Genomic DNA, 19539 nt, shown 5'->3' with positions numbered 1-19539 from the left:
GAATGAACTATCTTACCCAGGACCGCCGGAGCAGTGTGGACCAGTGGAGGACTACACAATCATGAGGTTTGATATCGACTTGTGTGTTTCAATAGGGTACCGATGGTATGTTTTGAACCGATTTGATTTAGCCATTCTGAAGTCATCACTTGGTTGAAGCGCTGAACTAGGGAGGGGCATCGTTTACATATATATTGGTTTTCGCATGCTCTACTAGGTTAATGTCATAGGGTTGGCTATCGAGCATGCCCAAGTGATGACTTGATTGTGTGCTTGCTTGAATTCTTCACATTTCATACCATCGGTTAGTTGTCGAATCATTCCTCGATCATAACCTTCGTTCTTGGTTCATGTATGCTCTCTTCCACATAGGGCAAGCTAGAATTAACTATCTTACCCAGGACCGCCGAAGCAGCGTGGACCAGGGGAGAACTATACTTTGTCTTGTATGCCCTCTTCCACATAGGGCAAGCTAGAACTAACTATCTTACCCAGGACCGCCGAAGCAGCGTGGACCAGTGGAGGACTATACTTTGTTCATTACACCACAGTATTAAGTATGGTGTCCTCTTCCACATAGGGCAAGCTAGAACTAACTATCTTACCCAGGACCGCCGAAGCAGTGTGGACCAGGGGAGGACTATACTTTATACTTCACACACTAGCCATACTGAAGTCATCACTTGGTTGAAGCGCTGAACTACGGCGGGGTAATCGTTTACAGGTTATAATCATATAGCTGCATGCTCATTAGTAGATAATGGAATATTGTATGGCAATATGAGCATGCCCAAGTGATGACTTTGTTTCAAGCTCAACAGGTAGGGTATTGAGTCCTCTTCCACATAGGGCAAGCTAGAATGAACTATCTTACCCAGGACCGCCGGAGCAGCGTGGACCAGTGGAGGACTCTATACTTTATACTTCACACCACAGTATTGAGTACGACTTGCATAAAGCCCCTAATGAGAACCACGAGGGCTCTCTCAATGTAGAACCACGAGGGCTCTAGTACCGATTCTCTCGGTACGGCTTGGTCCGTGTTCCTTTATGCTTGTACTCTAAGTATTAAGTATTGTGTCCTCTTCCACATAGGGCAAGCTAGAACTAACTATCTTACCCAGGACCGCCGAAGCAGTGTGGACCAGGGGAGGACTATACTTTATACTTCACACACTAGCCATACTGAAGTCATCACTTGGTGGGGGTGAACTACGGCGGTATCTATCGTTTTGGTTCGGTCTATATAGGGTCGCTTGCATGCTCATTCGAATATAATGTAATTGTGTATGGCAATATGAGCATGCCCAAGTGATGACTTTGTTTCAAGCTCAACAGGTAGGGTATTGAGTCCTCTTCCACATAGGGCAAGCTAGAATGAACTATCTTACCCAGGACCGCCGGAGCAGCGTGGACCAGTGGAGGACTCTATACTTTATACTTCACACCACAGTATTGAGTACTTCTTGCATAAAGCCCCTAATGAGAACCACGAGGGCTCTCTCAATGTAGAACCACAAGGGCTCTAGTACCGATTCTCTCGGTACGGCTTGGTCCGTGTTCCTTTATGCTTGTACTCTTAGAAAGTCTCAACCCGGAGGTCTTGACTTTGATTGTCATAGTTGGACTACGACGGGGTATCCGACTCATCGAATACCCCAGAAGCACACCATCTTTCGGGTAGGCGGTACGCGTACCTCCGGACGCGGAAGTCTCAACCCGGAGGTCTTGACTTTGTATTGTCATAGTTGGACTACGACGGGGTATCCGACTCATCGAATACCCCAGAAGCACACCATCTTTCGGGTAGGCGGTACGCGTACCTCCGGACGCGGAAGTCTCAACCCGGAGGTCTTGACTTTGTATTGTCATAGTTGGACTACGACGGGGTATCCGACTCATCGAATACCCCAGAAGCACACCATCTTTCGGGTAGGCGGTACGCGTACCTCCGGACGCGGAAGTCTCAACCCGGAGGTCTTGACTTTGATTGTCATAGTTGGACTACGACGGGGCATCCGACCATTGCTGATCGAACACCCCTGATTCACCATCTTTCGGGTAGGCGGTACGCGTACCTCCGGACGCGGAAGTCTCAACCCGGAGGTCTTGACTTTGATTGTCATAGTTGGACTACGACGGGGCATCCGACCATTGCTGACCGAACACCCCTGATTCATCATCTTTCGGATAGGAGGTGCGCCCACCTCCGACGCGGAAGTCTCAACCCGGAGGTTCGGACTTAGAGTTTTTCCCATTTAAAAGTTTTTCTCTTAGCCATACTGAAGTCATCACTTGGTGAACGATTGAACTAGGGCGGGTTAATCGTTTATAGGTATCATGTGGTTTGCATGCTCTCTTAGGTTAAGGTCATGTGGTTGGCTATCGAGCATGCCCAAGTGATGACTTTGTTTCACGCTTGCTTGATTTCTTCATGATTCCCTGTTATATAGTGTAATCATTCGAGAACAGGGAATCTTTGGTTTTGCTCAACAGGTATTGGATGTCAACTTGGTATCTAGATCGCATTAAGTCTCAACCCTTAGGTTCGGACTTGTATAGTGACATCTTGTTACGGTCTTGAGTCTCAACCCGCAGGTTCGGACTACTTAGTGTTTGATCGAATATAATATGGCAACTTGTGCCTAAGTCTCAACCCGCAGGTTCGGACTTCTGTTTATTTGGCCAATGTATGTATAAGGCAACTTGTGCCTAAGTCTCAACCCGCAGGTTCGGACTTGTGTATTTGTTCGAAGTCATGTATAAGGCAACGTGTGCCTAAGTCTCAACTCGCAGGTTCGGACTTGTTAGTGTTTCGTCAACTTTCATATGGCAACTTGTGCCTAAGTCTCAACCCGCAGGTTCGGACTTGTGTATTTGTTCGAAGTCATGTATAAGGCAACTTGTGCCTAAGTCTCAACCCGCAGGTTCGGACTTGTGTATTTGTTCGAAGTCATGTATAAGGCAACGTGTGCCTAAGTCTCAACCCGCAGGTTCGGACTTCTATAGTGTTTCGTCAATTATCATATGGCAACTTGTGCCGAAGTCTCAACCCGCAGGTTCGGACTTCTATAGTGTTTCGTCAATTATCATATGGCAACTTGTGCCGAAGTCTCAACCCGCAGGTTCGGACTTCTGGAAGGATCACTTGGCCACTAATGATCCTTCCGCAGGTTCACCTACGGAAACCTTGTTACGACTTTTACTTCCTCTAAATCATCAAGTTCGGTCAACTTCGATAAAGCAGACGCGGTTCACGAGGATCCAGCGAACGATCATCTCCAAAGACCTCACTAAATAATCCATCGGTAGTAGCGACGGGCGGTGTGTACAAAGGGCAGGGACGTATTCAACGCTGGCTGATGACCAGCACTTACTAGAAGTTCCGAGTTCATATGGACCATTGCAATCCATAATCCCTACTAAGTGAGTATTTGAGTGATTTCCCGTTCCTCTCGGAATAGGAGACACGCTGCTACCCACATTGTAGCACGCGTGTAGCCCAGAACATCTAAGGGCATCACGGACCTGTTATCGCTCGATCTCATTTTGCTAAACACAAATTGTCCTGCTAAGCAGCGTACCGTAAGTGCACTTGCGCACACGAACAGCGAAGGTGTCAGGTCATACTCCACCGAAAGGTCCTAACCCGTTCCAATCGGCATCGACGCATTAACGCTGACTGCGTTCTAGTTAGCATATGTGAGTCACGTTCGTTATCGGAATTAACCAGACAAATCAATCCACGAACTAAGAACGGCCATGCACCACTACCCTTAAATTTGAGAAAGAGCTATTAATCTGTCTCACCTCCATAAGTTCGGACCTGGTAAGTTTTCCCGTGTTGAGTCAAATTGAACCGCAAGCTCCATTTCATTGTGGTGCCCTTCCGTCAATTCCTTTAAGTTTCAACTTTGCAACCATACTTCCCCCGGAACCTGACTTTGGTTTCCCGGAAGCTACTGAGAGCACCTGGTTGTAGCGTCTCCCAATTGCTAGTTGGCATCGTTTACGGTTAGAACTAGGGCGGTATCTAATCGCCTTCGATCCTCTAACTTTCGTTCTTGATTAAAGAAAGCATCCTTGACAAATGCCTTCGCTTTAGTTAGTCTTACGACGGTCTACGAATTTCACCTCTCGCGCCGTAATACTAGTGTCCCCAACTACTTCTGTTAATCATTACCTCCGGTCTGAGTACAAACCAATGAAAGATTAGACCAAGGTCGTATTCCATTATTCCATGCAAGATTATTCTAGGGCGTTTGGGCACCCTGCTTTAAGCACTCTAATTTGTTCAAGGTAAACGTGAGCGGTCGAGCTCTATGTTACACTTGCACCCGTTGAAGGGCACACCATGACACAGACTTGGTGCCCTACCACACCATTGAGTCGCAACCAGATTCCGACTTGGCCCACCGACCACGGGTTGACCGGGTCGGCGGAGCCGGACTGTGTTGGACAAGTATCAACTTCGAACGTTTTAACCGCAACAATTTTAATATACGCTAGTGGAGCTGGAATTACCGCGGCTGCTGGCACCAGACTTGCCCTCCACTTGATCCTCGTAGAAGGATTTATGCTCTACTCATTCCAATTATGAAACATCATTAAAGAGTTTCATATTGTTATTTCTCGTCACTACCTCCCCGTCCCGGGATTGGGTAATTTACGCGCCTGCTGCCTTCCTTGGATGTGGTAGCCATTTCTCAGGCTCCCTCTCCGGAATCGAACCCTGATTCCCCGTTACCCGTTGCAACCATGGTAGTCCTCTATACTACCATCCATAGTTGATAGGGCAGATATTTGCGAGATCTGTCGTCGGTGCGAGACCATACGATCAGCATCATTATCCAGACTTCAACTCAATGACACGGAGAACCCGCGATTGGTTTGACTAATAAGTGCACCAGTTCCCGCGAGGGTCCTGGCATGTTGCATGTATTAGCTCTAGATTTTCCACAGTTATCCAAGTAACTAGGTTGATGATCTCGTAAATTATAGCTGTTATACTGAGCCTTATGCGGTTTCACATTAAATCTGTTTGTACTTAGACATGCATGGCTTAACCTTTGAGACGAGCGTATATTACTGGTAGGATCAACCAGAATTCCGACTTTGCGTTCGAATGTTCATTGTCCCATTGCACCCGGAGGAGCAAACACCACGTTCTATATGTTGTCAAGTCCGGTAGCACACGGGAGGCGAGCCCCCGTGCGAACCTCATTGCCCTCGTATCACACACACCCGATGCACCGGACAGGCACTTGAGCGGCATTCGACTCCGCTAAGCGCTCGTGCGCCCGATTGTGCATGCGCTGACGGGGCCTTCATACCCCTACCACAGCGACCTTATGCCAAACTTCCATGAATACTTAGGTGAGCTGACAAGGGCCTTCATTTCCCTACCATCAACTAAAGGACACGCTAGGCGCGTCCGATCATTGCAACTGCGGGGCTTTCATACCCCAATCACCACAGTACGCAATTCACCAGAGTTTAATCACAACCCCCCCGGACATGGCACACTATTAACTTGCAACAAAACTTAGTGTGTGCCGGGCACATCGGTTCCACAAAATCATTCCCGATGTACCCCAATTGGGGTTGCGAACGCATTCACGGTCCTCTGACACACCCAACCAAGCGTGGATACTACATACCTCAAACACCCAGTACACTAACAGACAAATCAATATATGGTTGCTTTCCCCCAGACATTTGCCAATCACTTGGCACCCGGACGGGAACTCGCTCCTGATTGCGCCAATGCCACCCATTTGCCAAGAGCGAGTTCTGTATGTAGATTTCATTTGGAAAGACAACCGTGTACTGGATATTCTATCCGACGATTACAGATGACGAGTACGAGACTCGACTACACTCACGGATAATACATTTTGGGTCGAGATTGCTTTCGGGGTTTTCGATTGGTCTTGCGCTTGTAAACGTATAACTTTGACTTGTGGTAACCTCGGTATGTTAGTCGATCACGTGGTTGTGAACTGGTAAGGGTGAGCAATCTGTTCACTTGCACTCTGGGTAGGAATAGGTGAGCGCTATAGGTTAAGATCATTGTATGGTTCCATCGTGATGACTTTCGCTAGATAGTAGGATGTTTGGATAGTTATAACGTTTTTGGCCATTTGTTCATAGTGTTCGGTTCATTGAGGAATTCGATTGGTCTTTGCTTCACACACGTGGTCGATCACTTGGATGTGAACTAGGGTGAGAATAAGGTGTTCACTAGTGCTCTTAGGTTTTGGATCAGTACTGAGCACTTGATTGGTTTCGCATAATATGTATCCATAGTGATGACTCTTTCCAGCTTAAGATTTCGTGACCGGTTTCGAATCCTTCCCACGTTCGCTTTTACTTGGTTAGGTTTTCGAGTGTAGATTTGAAAGCAATCTCATGTATGTATCCCATCTGATATAAGCCACTGACAGTTCATGTCACCTCGTTCAACTCTCGCTGGGTCACAGAAGTATGTTACTGCGCCCATTATCCCTACTCGGATAGGTTCGGTTCGTTCGTTTTATACTACGGTGAGTAAACTCAATTTGTGCATCGCATAGCCATGGAAAGCAAGCTTTCGCGGGCCTCTTCGACTGTTTTGATACGAGCTGTGCCCGTGATGCTTGTCATCCCAGGATACTAGACCCCTTTGGACGACCGCATGACCATCAGAAAGTAAATTCCACGTTCGATTTGGGGTGTGAACCCCGAACATAAAGTCTTTGTGTAGAACCACGAGGGCTCTATAGTACCGATTCTCTCGGTACGCTTGGTCCGTGTTCCTTTATGTTCGTACTCTTGTGAATAAGATTCACGTTCGTTTTGGGATATTTGCTACTGTCACCGTTTGAGTACTATGGGGCTTGAACCCCTAACATAAAGTCTTTGTGTAGAACCACGAGGGTTCTATAGTACCGATTCTCTCGGTACGCTTGGTCCGTGTTCCTTTATGTTCGTACTCTTGTGTGTATAATATTCATGTTCGGTTTGGGATATTTGCTACTTTCACCAGGGTCCCGTTCTTCATACAAGTCTGCCTTGCTAATGTGGTAACTTTATAGTGTAGTTCTGACATCCCAATTTTGGGACTTAGCCGATTTTTCGTATATTTCCATATGACCCATAGGGTCCCTTTCTTCATACAAGCTTGCCTAGGGCGATCGGTCAAAACTTGTCTTACTATTCGATTGGTCTTCGCACTTTCACCCTAGGCAGTTCGCCTAGGTCTGTCTTCTTGAGGAGGCCAAAACCCGAAATAAGGAGGTTCGGCCGACCCTGAAACCTCCCCTGTCTGAACTACACTAACCCGATTTTTCAGGGTCCTCAGCGCCATACAACTTTGCCTAGGTCACTTGTACTCTTGACTTAGGCCATCCGACTTGGTCCGTGTTTCTTCCTAGGGTTCACCTAGGTACTTTGCCTTGCTTGATGTGGTAACTTTTTAGTGTAGTTCAGACATCCTAATTTTGGGACTTAGCCGATTTTTCATGTATTTCCATATGACCCATAGGGTCCCTTTCTTCATACAAGCTTGCCTAGGGCGATCGGTCAAAAACTTGTCTTACTATTCGATTGGTCTTCGCACTTTCACCCTAGGCAGTTCGCCTAGGTCTGTCTTCTTGAGGAGGCCAAAACCCGAAATAAGGAGGTCCAGCCGACCCTGAAACCTCCCCTGTCTTAACTACACTAACCCGATTTTTCATGGTCCTTAGCGCCATACAACTTTGCCTAGGTCACTTGTACTCTTGACTTAGGCCATCTGACTTGGTCCGTGTTTCTTCCTAGGGTTCACCTAGGTACTTTGCCTTGCTTGATGTGGTAACTTTTTAGTGTAGTTCAGACATCCCAATTTCGGGACTTAGCCGATTTTTCGTATATTTCCATATGACCCATAGGGTCCCTTTCTTCATACAAGCTTGCCTAGGGCGATCGGTCAAAACTTGTCTTACTATTCGATTGGTCTTCGCACTTTCACCCTAGGCACTTTGCCTAGGTCTGTCTTCTTGAGGAGGCCAAAACCCGAAATAAGGAGGTTCAGCCGACCCAGAAACCTCCCCTGTCTGAACTACACTAACCCGATTTTTCAGGGTCCTCAGCGCCATACAACTTTGCCTAGGTCACTTGTACTCTTGACTTAGGCCATCTGACTTGGTCCGTGTTTCTTCCTAGGGTTCACCTAGGTACTTTGCCTTGCTTGATGTGGTAACTTTTTAGTGTAGTTCAGACATCCCAATTTTGGGACTTAGCCGATTTTTCATGTATTTCCATATGACCCATAGGGTCCCTTTCTTCATACAAGCTTGCCTAGGGCGATCGGTCAAAACTTGTCTTACTATTCGATTGGTCTTCGCACTTTCACCCTAGGCAGTTTGCCTAGGTCTGTCTTCTTGAGGAGGCCAAAACCCGAAATAAGGAGGTTCAGCCGACCCAGAAACCTCCCCTGTCAGAACTACACTAACCCGATTTTTCAGGGTCCTCAGCGCCATACAACTTTGCCTAGGTCACTTGTACTCTTGACTTAGGCCATCTGACTTGGTCCGTGTTTCTTCCTAGGGTTCACCTAGGTACTTTGCCTTGCTTGATGTGGTAACTTTTTAGTGTAGTTCAGACATCCCAATTTTGGGACTTAGCCGATTTTTCATGTATTTCCATATGACCCATAGGGTCCCTTTCTTCATACAAGCTTGCCTAGGGCGATCGGTCAAAACTTGTCTTACTATTCGATTGGTCTTCGCACTTTCACCCTAGGCAGTTTGCCTAGGTGTAGCTTCTTGAGGAGGTCAAAACCCAAAATAAGGAGGTTCAGCCGACCCAGAAACCTCCCCTGTCAGAACTACACTAACCCGATTTTTCAGGGTCCTCAGCGCCATACAACTTTGCCTAGGTCACTTGTACTCTTGACTTAGGCCATCTGACTTGGTCCGTGTTTCTTCCTAGGGTTCACCTAGGTACTTTGCCTTGCTTGATGTGGTAACTTTTTAGTGTAGTTCAGACATCCCAATTTTGGGACTTAGCCGATTTTTCATGTATTTCCATATGACCCATAGGGTCCCTTTCTTCATACAAGCTTGCCTAGGGCGATCGGTCAAAACTTGTCTTACTATTCGATTGGTCTTCGCACTTTCACCCTAGGCAGTTTGCCTAGGTGTAGCTTCTTGAGGAGGTCAAAACCCAAAATAAGGAGGTTCAGCCGACCCAGAAACCTCCCCTGTCAGAACTACACTAACCCGATTTTTCAGGGTCCTCAGCGCCATACAACTTTGCCTAGGTCACTTGTACTCTTGACTTAGGCCATCTGACTTGGTCCGTGTTTCTTCCTAGGGTTCACCTAGGTACTTTGCCTTGCTTGATGTGGTAACTTTTTAGTGTAGTTCAGACATCCCAATTTTGGGACTTAGCCGATTTTTCATGTATTTCCATATGACCCATAGGGTCCCTTTCTTCATACAAGCTTGCCTAGGGCGATCGGTCAAAACTTGTCTTACTATTCGATTGGTCTTCGCACTTTCACCCTAGGCAGTTTGCCTAGGTGTAGCTTCTTGAGGAGGTCAAAACCCGAAATAAGGAGGTCCGGCCGACCCAAAAACCTACCCTGTCTGAACTACACTAACCAGATTTTTCAGGGTCCTCACCGTCATACAACTTTCCCTAGGTCACTTGAACTCTTGACTTAGGCCATCTGACTTGGTCCGTGTTTCTTCCTAGGGTTCACCTAGGTAGTTTGCCTTGCTTGGTGTGGTAACATTTGAGTGTAGTTCTGACATCCCCATTTTGGGACTTAGCCGATTTTTCGTAAAATACCATATGACCCATCAGGGTCCTTGCCTTCATATAAGTTTGCCTTGCTTGGTGTGGTAACATTTGAGTGTAGTTCTGACATCCCCATTTTGGGACTTAGCCGATTTTTCGTAAAATACCATATGTCCCATCAGGGTCCTTTGCTTCATATAAGTTTGCCTTGCTTGGTGTGGTAACTTGTTAGTTTAGTTCTGACATCATCATTTTGGGACTTAGCCGATTTTTCGTAAAATACCATATGACCCATCAGGGTCCTTGCCTTCATATAAGTTTGCCTTGCTTGGTGTGGTAACATTTGAGTGTAGTTCTGACATCCCCATTTTGGGACTTAGCCGATTTTTCGTAAAATACCATATGACCCATCAGGGTCCTTTGCTTCATATAAGTTTGCCTTGCTTGGTGTTGTAACCTTTGAGTGTAGTTCTGACATCATCATTTTGGGACTTAGCCGATTTTTCGTAAAATACCATATGACCCATCAGGGTCCTTTGCTTCATATAAGTTTGCCTTGCTTGATGTGGTAACATTTGAGTGTAGTTCTGACATCCCCATTTTGGGACTTAGCCGATTTTTCGTAAAATACCATATGACCCATCAGGGTCCTTTGCTTCATATAAGTTTGCCTTGCTTGGTGTGGTAACATTTGAGTGTAGTTCTGACATCCCCATTTTGGGACTTAGCCGATTTTTCGTAAAATACCATATGACCCATCAGGGTCCTTTGCTTCATATAAGTTTGCCTTGCTTGGTATGGTAACTTGTTAGTGTAGTTCTGACATCATCATTTTGGGACTTAGCCGATTTTTCGTAAAATACCATATGACCCATCAGGGTCCTTGCCTTCATATAAGTTTGCCTTGCTTGGTGTGGTAACATTTGAGTGTAGTTCTGACATCCCCATTTTGGGACTTAGCCGATTTTTCGTAAAATACCATATGACCCATCAGGGTCCTTTGCTTCATATAAGTTTGCCTTGCTTGGTGTGGTAACATTTGAGTGTAGTTCTGACATCCCCATTTTGGGACTTAGCCGATTTTTCGATCAATTCCATATGACCCATCAGGGTCCTTTTTCTTCATATAAGTTACCCAAGACTTAGTGTTTTTTACCTTTGGACACCAATATCACCCTTACGGGTATCTTTGATCTTCGCACCATGTATTGACCAAATGTAGGTCTTGCTATGCCAAACTTATAATTGTTCTACACCAAGTCTCTATCTTGAACCATTAAGGCTCTAACTTGCACCAATTGCTTGGTACTCTTGGTCCGTGTTTCATCGCATACTGACTTCTTGACTTAGTGCTTTTTTCCTTTGGACACCAATATCACCCTTGCGGGTATCTTTGATCTTCTCACTTTGTATTGACCGAATGTAGGTCTTGCCATGCCAAACATATAATTGTTCTACACCAAGTCTCTATCTCGTACCGCCAGCTCGGTACATTCGATTAACCTGCCCTTAAGGCACCCGGGACTTAGCCATTTTTTCACATTTTTCATGATTTTGAGGCAACTTTTCTCGACTTTGTCACCTTATATCACCAAGATCCTTTCCCTTTAGCGCTTCACTCTGTTCGTATGATATTTAGCGCTGACTATCACCTTTCTATCGCTGAGCTCAACTTCTTATTCGGTGCCATAGAGCCAGAGATATTTGGTGTATGCTGTTATAAGGGAAGTTTGTCACTTTTCCAAAGGCCCACTTTGGGACGCCCATATCTCACCTTCAGGTATCTTCGATCTTCTTGTCGTCTATGGACGAAACTTAGGTCTTGTCTTGGCCAACTTATAAATGTTCTACGGCCAAGCCGTATCTCTTACCGCCAGCCCGGTATTTTTGGACTTAGTCGGATTTTCGCCTCTCGTGGTAACAATTTCTGACTTTGACTCACAATAACACCTGAACGGTCACATGCTAGCGCTTTGCTTGGCAAGAATTATAGTTAGCGCTTCCTTTTCTCTTTCCATCGATACCTTGTTCGTTCCATTCCATGCCATACAGCCGAAGTTATGATGTTTCCCGTTTTCCATATCATGTGGAGCTTATGCTCTGGGAAAACCATCTAACACCTGTACCACCCTTTTAGGTACCACCGATCTCGACACTATGTTCGGGCCAAATATAGGTTATAACATGCCCAACTTATAATTGTTCTACACCAAGTCTCTATCTCTTACCGCCTGCTCGGTATTTTACTCGTAAGTCCAAATTTCACAACTTGTACTTTTTGGCCCAATGTACTCGAGTTTCAATTTTGGTAACATTTTTCGACTTTGTCGTTTAATAACTTCCAAATCATGCTAGTTAGCGCTTTGCTTTCTTCTAGTCGTATCTAGCGCTGGGTGTTACCTTTCCAAAACATATCCTAGCTTTACAATCCATGCCATACAGCCGGAGCTACATGGTGCACAAGTCAAATCCATTTTAGCCATGTTTCATTTTTGCCAATTTTTGACCACTCGTATCACCCATCCAGAGTGGTCCGATCTTCTCGCTTTCTATGGCCGACTTTTAGGTCTCGTAGAGGCAAACTTATAAGTATTCTACGTCAACCCGCTATCTCTTACCGCCTGCTCGGTATTCTTGGTCTTGTGTGATTTTTGGCCATTTTGGTATTATTTTTCCACTTTGTCGCTTAATAACTCAGTTTTGCTCAACACTTAGCGCTTCGGTTGTTTGGGATTATAGTTAGCGCTCGGTTCGACCTTTCCAACACTGATCTTAACTTGTCGATCCGTTCCATACAGCCTGAGTTATTCGCGATACCGTGTTTCAACCCATTTCTCAAGTCTCGTTTTGGTCCAACTTTGAACCAGCCATATCACCCTGATGGGTACCTCCGATCTTCTCACTCTATATTGGCCAAAGTTAGGTCTTGTGGTAACGTACTTATGATTGTTCTACGCCGTGTTCGTAGCTCTTATCGTTCGCCCGCTATTTTCGATCATAAGGTGAATTTTCGCCTCTAAACCACCATTTTTCACCTTTGCCCTCTAATATGACCGACTTGCTCAACACCTAGCGCTTCGCTTGGTAGGACACATAGCTAGCGCTCGTCAAGACCTTTCCAACGCATATCCAAGCTTTCCGATCCGAGCCATACAGCCTGAGCTATAGGCGATACCGTTTTTCCCATTTTCTTGGTCACATGCACTTTAGGGTACCCCTTTTTGCCTTTGACCCTTAATACCTCCTCCGGGTCACTAGTAGGCGCTTAGCTTGGTAGGAAACATAGCTAGAGCAGGCCTTCACCTTTCCAAAACTGCCTCAAGTGTACCGATCCGACATCTAGAACCAAAGTTATGGTCATTCCCATCATGCTCTACTTTCATGGTCAACCTCCACCAAGCACACCTAGGTTGGACCAACTTTCACCAACTCATCTCGAACCCCAAATTTGCTTCGACCTACTAGGTTTCCCTAGTAAAGTGGTCAAAACATCCATTACAACACGACTGGTCTTTCTGGTGGTCGACCTAGGCGACTTTGTTCGACGACCACCACCCCATGGAACTAAAAGACGTCCCTTGATACGGACCACCGATACATTTTCCGGCCTGTCTAAACTACACTCATCGAAATTTTTTTGGGTCCCCACCGTCATACAAGTTTGCCTAGGTCAAGTTTTTCTTCCGGATCGGCCGCGGACCTCACTTTTCATTATCTAGGGAGGCCATAGGGCCCCAAAAGGGGTTTTTTAAAATTTTCGACACTTTCGACTTTGGTCGGATTTTTTCCGATTTTGGTCCGACCTAGGGACTTGGTGGTCCAAGGAGCCTCGGGACCAAACTTTTTTCTCAGGGGTCCCTACCTCCATACAACTTTGCCTAGGTCAATTTTTTGTTCCAAATCGACCGCGGATTTCACTTTTCAATATCTGGGGCTCGTGTAGAGTCCGAATATGAGGTTTTCTCATTTTTCGACATTTTCGACTTTTTTCGACTTTTTTCGGGTTTTTCGACCTAGGGGTCCGCCGAACAAATTTTGGGTCAAAAATTTTTATTGAACTAGTCGAAAGTACGCAAAAAGATAAGACTTTTTGCCGAAGACACCATGCCCCGGAACCGACTCCTTCCCCTTCAAAATTGGGGACAAACGTGATTTTTGAAACTTTTCCTTAGGGAGCCCAAGACTTAGAAAATTTTCAAATTCTCGATTTTTCGATTGCGAGCTATCGCTTTGCGGTCTTCGGCAATGTTGTAGATCTCGACGAGATAAGACTTTTTGGTCAAGGGACATTTTGCCCTCCGACCCCTCCTTCCCCCCGCAAATCGCCCCCCAAAGTGCAATTTTTGCATTTTCACCTCTTTGCACGCACTGTTCGGCCCAAATGGCCACTTTCTATGGGTCTGAGCGCTTTGCGGTCTTCGGCAAACTTTTAGAGCGTACCAAGTCCTAATTATAATTGTTCTACACCACCTTCGTACCTCTTCATCCCTGGCCGCTATTCGCGTACCAAGGTAATTTTTGTTCATTTTGTCAACATTTTTCATCTTTGACTGCTTATATCGGCCTTGCCATGAACCGATAGCGCTTCGCTGTGTTCTAACGTAAGTTAGTACTGCTCAATACCTTTCTAAATCATGTCTTAGATTGTCATTTGCTTGCATACAGCCGGAGCTATGAGCGATACCGTAAAAAGTACCGAAACTTGGAAAAATCCTTTGATCGCCCATATCCCCCCTTTGGGGGCCAGATATCGAAAAAAGTTCTGATTCAAAAAGTTGCGCATTAACGTGTTCTAGTTATGCCTAGAACATTTCACTTCGCTAGCTGGCCTGCAACTTAGCCGTAATTGGGATTTTAGGGTGTTCTTGGAGGGCCCATTTCCTGCGACTTGGTATCTTTTGGGCCCAATGTTTCTCTAATATCTCCACGAGTTTTCCAGATAGCCTTTTCAAACTTTCAGGGTGCCTAGAACACCTCAAGACCTTTCCAACGCTATGCCGTTTGCCTCGCTCGGACATCTACAGCCAAAGTTATTCGAGGTACACGGTACCTTACCCTGTTTTCTCAGTACTTGGTCGAAAATTTCGATCAGCCATATGACCGACTTGGACAACCCTGAGCGGGTTGGCCCCATATAACTAAACTTTCGTCTCGTGGAGGCAAACTTATAAATATTCCACGTCAACTCGCTATCTCGTACCGCCTTGACGGTATACTTGGTCCAAGGGCCATTTCCAGCGACTTGGTCGCAATTTCGCTCTAAGTTTCGCTAATACCTTCGTCCGTGGACATGGTGATTTTTTGTTCGTATTTTTCCTTGATAGTCCCACTCAAGACTATTCCATACCAGAGCCAAGCGTCCCGCTAAGTGCCATACAGCCTGAGCAGTAATTCATGAAAGGTACCTCTACCAGTTTTTGCCATACTTGGGTACAAACTTTGGATCGCCCATATCTCCACTTTGGAGGCCAGCCAGCATCTTGGCCTCATATACTTTTTTGTTGGTCATACCATGCACCAAATATAATTGTTCTACGCCAACTTGCTATCTCTTCTCCAACTTGCCGTTATTCTTGGTCCAAGTCCCATTTCATTCGTTTTTGGACCCATTTTGCTATATGTTTCACTAATAGCTTCGGCCATGGACAAGCTGATATTCTGTTTGTATTTTTGCTTGATAGTCCCACTCAAGACCATTCCAAAACACACCGCAACTTGTCGCTCGGTGGCAAACTGACCGAGTTATAATTCATGAAAGATACCTCAACTTGGTACACCATGTGGTCGGCCCAAACCATATACCGACCAAACGACCGACTTGGAGCACCCTGACCGGGTTGCCCCCATATAATGAAAGTTGCGTCTCTACACGCCCAACTTATGAATATTCTACGCCAAGTCGCTATCTCTTACCGGTAAGCCGGTATTCACCTTCCAAGGGTGATTTTGGTCAAGCGCCATTTCCTGCGACTTGGTCCCCGAATTGGACCATCATCACCTAATATCTCCGTGGTCTTTCAACTCAGCCTCATAAAACTTTCAGGGTAGATAGGTCTCCCCAAGACCTTTCCAACGGTGAGCCGTTTGCCTCGCTCGGCCATCTACAGCCGAAGTTATTAATGGTACTTGGTACCTTACCCTGTTTTTTCCATACTTGTTCGTACTTGGGTACAAACTTTGGATCGCCCATATCTCCACTTTGGAGGCCAGCTAGCACCTTGGCCCCATATACTTTTTTGTTGGTCATGCCATGCACCAAATATAATTGTTCTACGCCAACTTGCTATCTCTTCTCCAACTTGCCGTTATTCTTGGTCCAATTCCCATTTCATTCGTTTTTGGACCCATTTTGCTATATGTTTCACTAATAGCTTCGGCCATGGACAAGCTGATTTTCGATTGGTATTTTTCCTTGATAGTCCCACTCAAGACCATTCCAAAACACACCGCAGCTTGTCGCTCGGTGGCAAACTGACCAAGTTATAATTCATGAAAGGTACCTCAACTTGGCACACCACGTGGTCGGCCCAAACCATAAACCAACCAAACGACCGACTTGGAGCACCCTGACCGGGTTGGCCCCATATAATAAAAGTTGCGTCTCTACACGCCCAACTTATGAATATTCTACGCCAAGTCGCTATCTCTTACCGGTAAGCCGGTATTCACCTTCCAAGGGTGATTTTGGTCAAGCGCCATTTCCTGCGACTTGGTCCCCGAATTGGACCATCATCACCTAATATCTCCGTGGTCTTTCAACTCAGCCTCATGAAACTTTCAGGGTAGATAGGTCTCCCCAAGACCTTTCCAACGGTGAGCCGTTTGCCTCGCTCGGCCATCTACAGCCGAAGTTATTAATGGTACTTGGTACCTTACCCTGTTTTTTCCATACTTGTTCGTACTTGGGTACAAACTTTGGATCGCCCATATCTCCACTTTGGAGGCCAGCCAGCACCTTGGCCCCATATACTTTTTTGTTGGTGATACCATGCAACAAATATAATTGTTCTACGCAAGCTTGCTATCTCTTCTCCAACTTGCGGTTATTTTTGACTCAAGTCCCATTTCCATAGTTTTTGGTACCAATTTGCTCTATGTTTCGCTAATAGCTTCGCCCAAGGACTTTGTGATTTTTTGTTCGCATTTTTCCTAAATAGTCCCACTCAAGACTATTCCAAATCACACCTTAGCTTGTCGCTCAGTGCCATACAGCCAGAGTTTTAATTCATGAAAGGTACATCACCTTGGTACACCACGTGGTCGGTCCAAACCATCAACCAACCATATGACCGACTTCGAGTCGAGCTAGCGGCTAGGCTCAATATAATGAAATGCGTGTCTTGATGCGGGCTACTGACGGTCTGAACAATGTAGCTCGCTAGCTCGTCTCTAAACTTGTGTTTTGGTCGAATATTGGGTGTTCATGTACCACTTCGGGTAACATGGACTTTGGTGCAACTTTACCACTTGTGCACTTAATAACTTCCCGGTCATTCAAGTCTTTGCCTTCATACTTTCAGGGTAGTTAGGTCTCGTCGAGACCTTTCCATACATATGCCAAACTCATCGATCGGACATCTATAGCCCGAGTTATTCGCGGTACACCGTATCTTACCCTGTTTTTTCCTCAATTGGGTACAAACCTTGGAACACCCATATCGCCCCTTTAGAGACTAGCTGGCACGTTGGCCTCATATAATGATAAGTGCACCTCAACTAGGGCTACTGACGGTCAGAACATTTCAACTTGCTAGCTCGGGCCCACACTTGTGTTTTTCTCGAATATATGGTTCAAGTGTGCCACTTTGGGCACTTTTGGACATTTTGTCCCCACACAACTTTCTTGCCTTGGTAGATAGGGTCTTGTGATCTTGGGCAAAAAGATGCACCAAGATATAGTCTAACTTTCGTTCTTGTACCGCAAAGCGCTATCTCAAACACCCGAGGAGATAGAAAGTGATTATGTTCGGTATATCGGTCTTCCATGGCCTACTATGGTAAACCCCTGCAGGTATGCAACCGAAGGTGCTTGGTACATGTATTTGGTGCAATATCGGTGCAAAGTAGGTGTTTCCTTGATCGGGCTATAACTTTCTTGGTTGATGTTGGATTGCTTTGCGGTCTTCGGGGGATAGTTAGGGAACATGTTGGCCAACATTTCCTTATTCCTCAGCCTGGCCGTACCTCTTACCGTCTAGGCGGTATACATGCTCTAAGTTGGAACTTGTGTTCCTTTGGGTAACTTCTCTGACTTTGACGCTTAATAACTTTCGTTCATATGCAGTCTAAGCTCTGCAACTCTCAGGAAAGCTAGTACTACTCATTTCCTTTCCATATCAGTCTTTGGCTTGTCGATCCGATGTCTACAGCCTTACTTATTCACGTTCCCTGTGAAGGTAGGTTTTTGCCCATTTTCCAGTTCATGTGGTAACATTCCCGGACTTTGCCGGCTTTCTCTTCATGTGGTAACTTGCTTGCTCATGTGGTAACTTGGAAGTGTATTTCTGACAGACCCAATCTGGGACTTAGCCGATTTTTCTCTTCATATCATATGGATCCATCACTAGGCCATCTTGCTTGCTTGTGTGGTAACTTGATAGTGTATGTCTGACAGACCCAATCTGGGACTTAGCCGATTTTTCTCTTCATATCATATGGATCCATCACTAGGCCATCTTGCTTGCTTGTGTGGTAACTTGGAAGTGTATTTCTGACAGACCCAATCTGGGACTTAGCCGATTTTTCTCTTCATATCATATGGATCCATCACTAGGCCATCTTGCTTGCTTGTGTGGTAACTTGGAAGTGTATTTCTGACAGACCCAATCTGGGACTTAGCCGATTTTTCTTTTCATATTATATGGATCCTGGACTTAGCCGATTTTTCTCTTCATATCATATGGATCCATCACTAGGCCATCTTGCTTGCTTGTGTGGTAACTTGGAAGTGTATTTCTGACAGACCCAATCTGGGACTTAGCCGATTTTTCTCTTCATATCATATGGATCCATCACTAGGCCATCTTGCTTGCTTGTGTGGTAACTTGGAAGTGTATTTCTGACAGACCCAATCTGGGACTTAGCCGATTTTTCTCTTCATATTATATGGATCCTGGACTTAGCCGATTTTTCTCTTCATATCATATGGATCCATCACTAGGCCATCTTGCTTGCTTGTGTGGTAACTTGGAAGTGTATTTCTGACAGACCCAATCTGGGACTTAGCCGATTTTTCTCTTCATATTATATGGATCCTGGACTTAGCCGATTTTTCTCTTCATATCATATGGATCCATCATTAGGCCATCTTGCTTGCTTGTGTGGTAACTTGATAGTGTATTTCCGACAGACCCAATCTCGGACTTAGCCGATTTTTCTCTTCATATTATATGGTTCCATCACTAGGCCATCTTGCTTGCTTGTGTGGTATCTTGAAAGTGTATGTCTGACAGACCCAATCTCGGACTTAGCCGACTTTTCTCTTCATATAATATGGATCCTGGACTTAGCCTGTTATTAGGTTATTATATATGGATCCTGGACTTAGCCGATTATTAGGTTATTATATATGGATCCTGGACTTAGCCGATTTTTCTCTTCATATAATATGGATCCGGGACTTAGCCGATTATTAGGTTATTATATATGGATCCTGGACTTAGCCGATATTTCTCTTCATATAATATGGATCCGGGACTTAGCCAATTTTTCTCTTCATATAATATGGATCCGGGACTTAGCCGATTTTTCTCTTCATATAATATGGATCCGGGA

Source organism: Anopheles ziemanni (assembly GCF_943734765.1).
Source record: "Anopheles ziemanni chromosome X unlocalized genomic scaffold, idAnoZiCoDA_A2_x.2 X_unloc_59, whole genome shotgun sequence".
NCBI classification, from domain to species: Eukaryota; Metazoa; Arthropoda; class Insecta; order Diptera; family Culicidae; genus Anopheles; species Anopheles ziemanni.
Note: the sequence above shows the minus strand (reverse complement) of the source record.